General features: G+C 36.5%; 1 long non-coding RNA gene across 1 annotated transcript; it reads right to left on the bottom strand.

Moving 5' to 3' along the window:
- Positions 1-1,435: 1,435 nt before the first annotated feature.
- On the bottom strand, positions 1,436-6,708 carry LOC131383709 (uncharacterized). The gene is made up of 3 exons (XR_009213946.1): positions 6,654-6,708; positions 3,471-3,627; positions 1,436-1,476 (listed from the first exon to the last, which is right to left on the bottom strand). It is a non-coding gene; the product is annotated as an uncharacterized LOC131383709 (long non-coding RNA).
- Between the last annotated feature and the right edge of the window lie 250 nt (positions 6,709-6,958).

The raw sequence follows: 6,958 nt of genomic DNA, 5'->3' as shown, positions 1-6,958 counted from the left end.
TTTCTTAAAACAGTATGAGTTCTTTTGCCTTTTTTTTTTATAGCTCATCAGCTATCGTTAGTGCTAGTGTATTTGATATGTGGCCCAAGATAATTCTTCTAACGTAGCCCAGGGAAGCCAGGGAAGATTGGACACCCCTGATAACGTGTTTAACAGGGTAGGTAGTAAGAAAAATACTTATTGATCTTAGCCTGTAGTTCTTTCACAACTATTCATAAAAAGCAGAATATGGTGATCCTAAAACCTCATTCAAGAGAGACTATATTGATTATATACTCATGAGGAGAGGAGAAGGGAAGGAAGTCGCAAAAAAGGAAGGTATAGGAAAAAGGTTTTGCTGGGTTTAGGGAAATAGCAGATATTGCATCCAGGGTAGCTGCCAGGACCTGAAAAATGATTTAGAATCTTTGTCATCCCCTCCCACTACTGCCACCCCTGCAAAACCTGAAAACTAGCCTGAGACTGACAATCTCAATCACAAATCACAGGCACAAGCAGAGGTGGCAAAGAGCCGAGCACCCACAGAGGCTTGGTTAGTGAAGGTCTCCTCATTGACCAATGGTGGGGAGCAAAAGTGGAGAATACCTTCTGTCCTCTTCTGATCTGCTTCAAATCCTCCCACTTTAGCATGCACTGAGGGCAAAGGAGTCACATTCATTTCAATGAATTAATTTCTAGCTAGCCCTGAAGAATGGGGGGTTTACATAAGATATGGTTTTGAAAAATGAAACATCGTACCATTTTTTTCATCTCAGTTGTGAAAATGTATACCAGTGCCCATGTTACAACCAAGAATATTGTTCAAATTTTTGTTTGTAAGAGGAAAGGAAAGGACATGAATACAGCTCCCTAATAGATAGTATAAAAGGGTTTGGAGCAAAAGAAGAATTAGAAAACGTAGTGGAATGGCTCCTTCATGGTGCCCTGGTAACTTTGCACATAATCCACACAAACCACACAGACAAAGGCTTGAACCACAACCTATACAATTCTTGGCGGGAGGCATTGAGATCCTCCCAGAACATGGGAGGATGGGAGACTGGTGAGGTGCTACTTTGAGGAAATCTCCCAATCTCCTTTCTATTTCTTCCAGGAAACTGATAGTTTCTCTCATTGCCTTTGGGGTTTTAATGATATAGAAGGATTTTCATCCCTCTCCCCTCCAGGTATAGAGGCAAACTATAAAACTGCCCAGCTGTAGTCTAGAATCATCTGCGCAGCAATGGGCATTGTTGCATTATCATTGCAGTCCCTAGACTCCTTTGATTTCAGTGTTGTCCTTTTTGGCCTATGGAAAAGGACCCAGTAGATAGCACCTTCAGTTATTCTTCCTTTTGCTATCTACATAAGTAATAAACTCTCTAAACCTAAAATTGAATAGTATATTTACCCGTCAAATCACGTGGGTTGTGGCCTTGGCCTTGTCTTGTCTTGTGAGCTTGGCAGGAGAAAAAAGGTAGAAAGGACTTCCAATGTCTACAAAAGAAGAAGAATGGAAAGCTATGCATGAAAATTCATTGTTCTTCTTTTCAGACGTTAAGGTAAATGTAGTAAAGGAAGAGGAAGTGGTCTTTGTTTTTAACTCCCACAGTGTCTACAAGCCCGAAATACATGAGCCACCTCTCTCTAAGTAAACATTATAGTGTGTTACCTCAAGTCAGCTAATGCGGGAAGTCATACCTGAGCAATGGATTGACTGCAAATAAATGGGACTAAAGGATACAATGCCCTAATAGAAGCACACTTAGTGTTCTGCCTATTTTAATTTTTTAAATTATTAGCATTTCTATTTTAACATTGAATGTAATGAGATAAAGGTAGATTTTGTTAAAAGGAAAGTTGCTTTTGCTTTCTTATTTCTGTATTCCACTCGAAGTAATGAAGGTTAAGATAATGACAGGTGAAGATGTTAACCAGGGCAAAATAGAAGTTTCTAAAACTGTGCTTTTTCCCTGCTGGCATAAACAGAGCCAACCCTCAAGAAAATGCCTTGGATTCATTTTTAGTATTCTCTCTACAGAAAGCACTAAACCATGGAGTAGGCACAATAACGGTGAAAGGGTAGAAGTAAAATTACAAGCTATTAATATCTACAGAACTCTTATCACGTTGCAGACCTTGTGTTACATACTGTTTAGTTTTGTAGATGGCAGAGGCTTAAAGAAGAAAACTAGGAATTTGGAAAGAGAGAAAGAGAGACCCTAAAGTACACATGCACACACACACACACACACACACACACATTCACATATGTAAACATAAATTTTAGCATTTAACTTATCTCAAAGAATGAGATGTGAGAGTATTAATACATTTAAGAAAATAAGTTAGATAACATTGCCAATTAAAGAACACATTAGTTTGCTTCCATAAAATATCTCTTTAAAGAGAAAAACTATACGTGTGCTTCCTTTCCATAGGAAATGTTATTTTCTCTTGAGAAGCCCAGTCCCACTGCTTTCTTATATTGACTATGAATGAGAGTGGACTTGTTTTACAGTTTTATTATTCCTTTAGAAAAATTAAGTTGTTATCATCACTCAGTGTTTGTAGCAAGTTCACATTAGTCTGTACTGAGAAACTAGCCAAGAGTCAACCCCAACAGTGATGGATGTATGTTATTATGAAGTAAATGGGAGCAAAAGGAAATAGGGCAGAAGAAAGCTTATACACATGATTTTTTTTTTTTTACTCTGCCTCTGGCACCTACCCTCAATTAAATGCTCTTACATGGAGATAAAGGATAAAAATAGCACATCTGCTATTAAATTGTTAGGAAATTTATTTAGTTTTAAATCAAATGTCTTAGAAAAAGAAGACTATTTAATCACTTATTCATTCACCAGCAAATATGTATTGATCCACAATTACACAACAAGCTCAGCCAAGTCGAAAATCTAGGAACTGCTTCTGAGCTAGGGTTACCGACAACAGTTCTAAAGCCATAAAAAGTACCCTAAAAAATTAGAAAATTTCCCTAGAAACCTGAACTCTTCACTCTTAAATCCAGCGAATGTTTAAGAAAATGACTGTGGCTCTAGAAGAAAAACTCCACTTGTTAGTTTTTTAATGGAATTTCCACCATTTTCCCATTTGTCATTAAGTGAAGGAAAGGCAACTTAACTTCATTACGGAGTCAGCTGTTTGGAACACTTAAGTATTCTTAAATAGGACAAAGGACACATGACAGAGAAAGATCATTTCCGTTCCAAAGAATTGCTAAGCATACTTTTGGTGATACTCCGGATTTCAGAAGTGAAAGGAATGTACAGTTCTAAAATTTATTAACAATAAAAGTTTAACAACAAAGGTCATTGTAATTTATGAGTCATTGTCTAGGTATCAGTCACTGTGGAAAAAGTGCTTTGCTTAATAGTTCTGACTCTTGTAGAAACAGGTAAAGGTATCTCCTTGGCTCTGCACAATATGGGCATAGCACATTTTTACTAGGAGTCTAGATTTATCTATACCTTTACTGAGACTTTATAACAGCATGGCGAAGATGTATAAAACCAGAATTATCGGCCGGGCGCGGTGGCTCACTCTTGTAATCCCAGCACTTTGGGAGGCCGAGGCGGGCAGATCACGAGGTCAGGAGATCGAGACCACGGTGAAACCCCGTCTCTACTAAAAATACAAAAAAAAAAAAAAAAAAAAAAAATTAGCCGGGCGTGGTGGCGGGCACCTATAGTCCCAGCTACTCAGAGAGGCTGGGGCAGGAGAATGGCATGAACCCGGGAGGCGGAGCTTGCAGTGAGCCCAGATTGCGCCAGTGCACTCCAGCCTGGGCGACAGAGCGAGACTCCGTCTCAAAAAAAAAAAAAAAAAAAAAAAAAAAAAAAAAAAAAAAAAAAAAACAGAATTATCTTACACATGTGGCAAAAGAAATGCAGGCCGAAAAAGATGTCACCTACATATTTGGCAAAAGAATCACTCAAATATAAATCATCATCAAATCAACCAACTAGAGCAGTGATTCTCGACCAAGGGTAATTTTGCTCCCAGGGGGGCATTTGGCAATGTCTGGAGACACTTTTAATTATCACAACTGGCTTAGTACTTCTGATACCTTGTTGGTAAAGGTTACTGATGCTGCTGAACATTTTACTCTACACAGTACATTCCCCAACAACTGGCCCTGCTATGGTTTGGAAACTTTCAAAAGAAAAGAAAGACATGTTCCTGCCACCAAGGAGTTAATTGCCCTCACCTGTGCTATATATTATAGTGTACTCATGTGAGAAAAACAGCAACAACTGCCAGTAACATTCATTTAGAGGCAGTTTATGGGCTGCTAGTTAGTAAGAGGATAATAATTATTAAAACCTCCAACGTAGCACGATTATATCACAAACTGAGATTATTAAAGATTTGACTCAAGCTTGACACTTCTCTTAGTCTAATCTGGCTTCTGTAACAAAATACCTTACACTGGATAACTTATAAGTAGTAGAAATTTGTTTTTCACAGTTCTGGAGGCTGGGAAGTCCAAGATCAAAGCAACAGCAAATTTTGTGTCTAGTGAAGGCTCACACTCTGCTTCATAGATGGTGCCTTGTTGCTGTGTTTCCACATGGCAGAAGAGGCCAACATTGTGTCCTCACATGGCAGAAAGAGCAGAAGGAGCAGGAGGCACAAGTAAGCTCCCTCAAGCCCCTGTATGAGGGCATTAATTCCATTCGTAAGAGTGGAGCCCTCATGACCTCATCATCTCCCAAATGCCTCTCCTCTCTATAATGTTAAGAGAGGATTAAATTCTAACATATGAATGTTGGAAGGATACCAACATTCAGGCAATAGCCACTCATAATAAGATCCTTTTCATTGTTTAAAATCTAGGGCCCTTTTTTCCCCTTGACAATATTGAGGAGAGGTGACATCTTGAATTGGACCTGGTAGATTTGAAAACACACACACACAAACCTGGAACTATATTGCTTAAATACTATACTACTGTCCTCCTTATGACATCCCATTTTAGAATGTTATATACATTTTAGTTCTCTAACTTCAGCATTTTACAACTGAGAAGTAATGAGATAATTTGTATTCTTTCTTTTTTATTATTTAGAAGTAGAGGGGAAAATCATAATTCCATTTTATTTTTAATTTTGAAGATTCCCAAACAATATGAAAACAATTTCTTAAGGTTACTTAAGAAAACCATAAAAAGGGGACCCTATTGTCCTTGGAATATTGGTATCCTCAACTTGGAGAGACTGTATGATTCTTCATGTTATTCCTTAGAAAGGAATCCACTACCATTTGAAAGGAATCCACCATATTTGAATGTTAAGCCAAGGATCAAATTTGTTTCTACTGCAATTAAGGATTAAATATGAGGTAGTGCCAGACATCATATTTTATTTTTGTTCTGGGTAAGCTATTTAATATAATCTTAAAGATTAAGAAAGATAAGAATCATTTTATGTATACCAGAAACTGAAGATATAGTAAGAAGAGATAAAATATTAATAACTTGTTACAAAAATATGATTGCTTTAATCATCTTTTCAGATACCAGAATTTGCAAATTACATACATATTTAACAAATATTTAAACAAATATTTAGCCAGTATGAACAAATACTTGCTAAAAAGGATTATCATTTTTTGTTAAGTCTGTTAAATGATCCAGCTAACTAAATGAGAAATTTTTCAGGATATTTATATATGTGAAATCTAGCATATAACACGCGCAGTACGGTACATTAATTCTCTAAAGTATCTCCATAGGTCAATGGAATAATAATAAACCCCAGTCATGCATTATAAAGGTGGAATGCTGATGTGACTTTCCTGTCATTCTAAACTGTATGACTTTTATCCAAAAAATATTTAAAGATTTACATTTCAAAGATAAACTATCAACACAGAGATTACGCTTCTCAGTGTTGGGAAATGTGAGATAACAATAAGCAATGGTCAGAAGACCATATTGCTCTGTCTATATTATGTTATAGACATGAAAATAAACCCTAGGATTTAAGGAGAAATTCAAACAGCTTTATAGCAATTATATCTATGTCTCCTTTTTGTTCTAGCTTATTGGTTTTCACAAGACCCTGTTTATGAGACATTCTGAAAGCTTTTGCTGTAGAGTGCCTTTTGTCTCCTTGATCTAGTAACATGAAAAGTGAATGATAAGGAGGGGGAGAAGAAATGCCATTTATTCAAGATATGAAAGGTCTTGCTCCAACAAATTACATAATTTATGATTTTTGAAACTAATTCCAGTACTAAAGAAATCCTTTAGGGACTCATAGAAAAAGAAAATGCCTGGTTGCTTAACTTGTCAGCATTTATCACAAACCCAAGGTTCTGATGATAATGGGTGAAAATTTTTTAATTCTACAAAGGGAGAAAAAATAACTTAAACTTCCTTTAACATAGCCCCCAAAACATTAGTATGAAGCAAAGTAAAAAAACCAATACTAACACATCTTAATATCATGAAAAATTTTAAAATCACAGCACATAATTGTATGTATGTTACATTATTTTAACATGCATTTTATGGTAATAATCACCAGTTAATCGACATTCCTTCCACAAACATTTATTGAACACCTACTATGTGCCAGACAAATTGTTAGCTGAGGAAAGCTTCCTGTGCCCTCTATGGTCTATCTCTAACCTATAACTTTTCACACCTTACAGGAATGATTAGCTCTCTTATCTGTTTTCTCCACCAGACATATTCCTTGAAGGTAGAATCACTGTCAGCAGAGTTCTTGCCAGGAACAACTTTCCAGTGAAGGAGACAATGGAAATTTGGACAACATTTTGAAAACCACTAACAGTAACAATGTGTTAATAATAATTAAAACATTAAGATGAAGAAGACAAAGAAGGAGAAATATGAAGGGATTGCTAATTGCTGGTGTTCTGCATTTGTTTTCTTATTTAATCCTCATCACAACCTTATGAGGTGGGTAACAATTTGGACCCTGTTTTA

This window comes from Hylobates moloch, unplaced genomic scaffold (assembly GCF_009828535.3).
Source record: "Hylobates moloch isolate HMO894 unplaced genomic scaffold, HMol_V3 SCAFFOLD_6, whole genome shotgun sequence".
In the NCBI taxonomy this organism is placed as follows: Eukaryota; Metazoa; Chordata; class Mammalia; order Primates; family Hylobatidae; genus Hylobates; species Hylobates moloch.
Note: the sequence above shows the minus strand (reverse complement) of the source record. Positions and strands in the feature narration are given on the sequence as shown.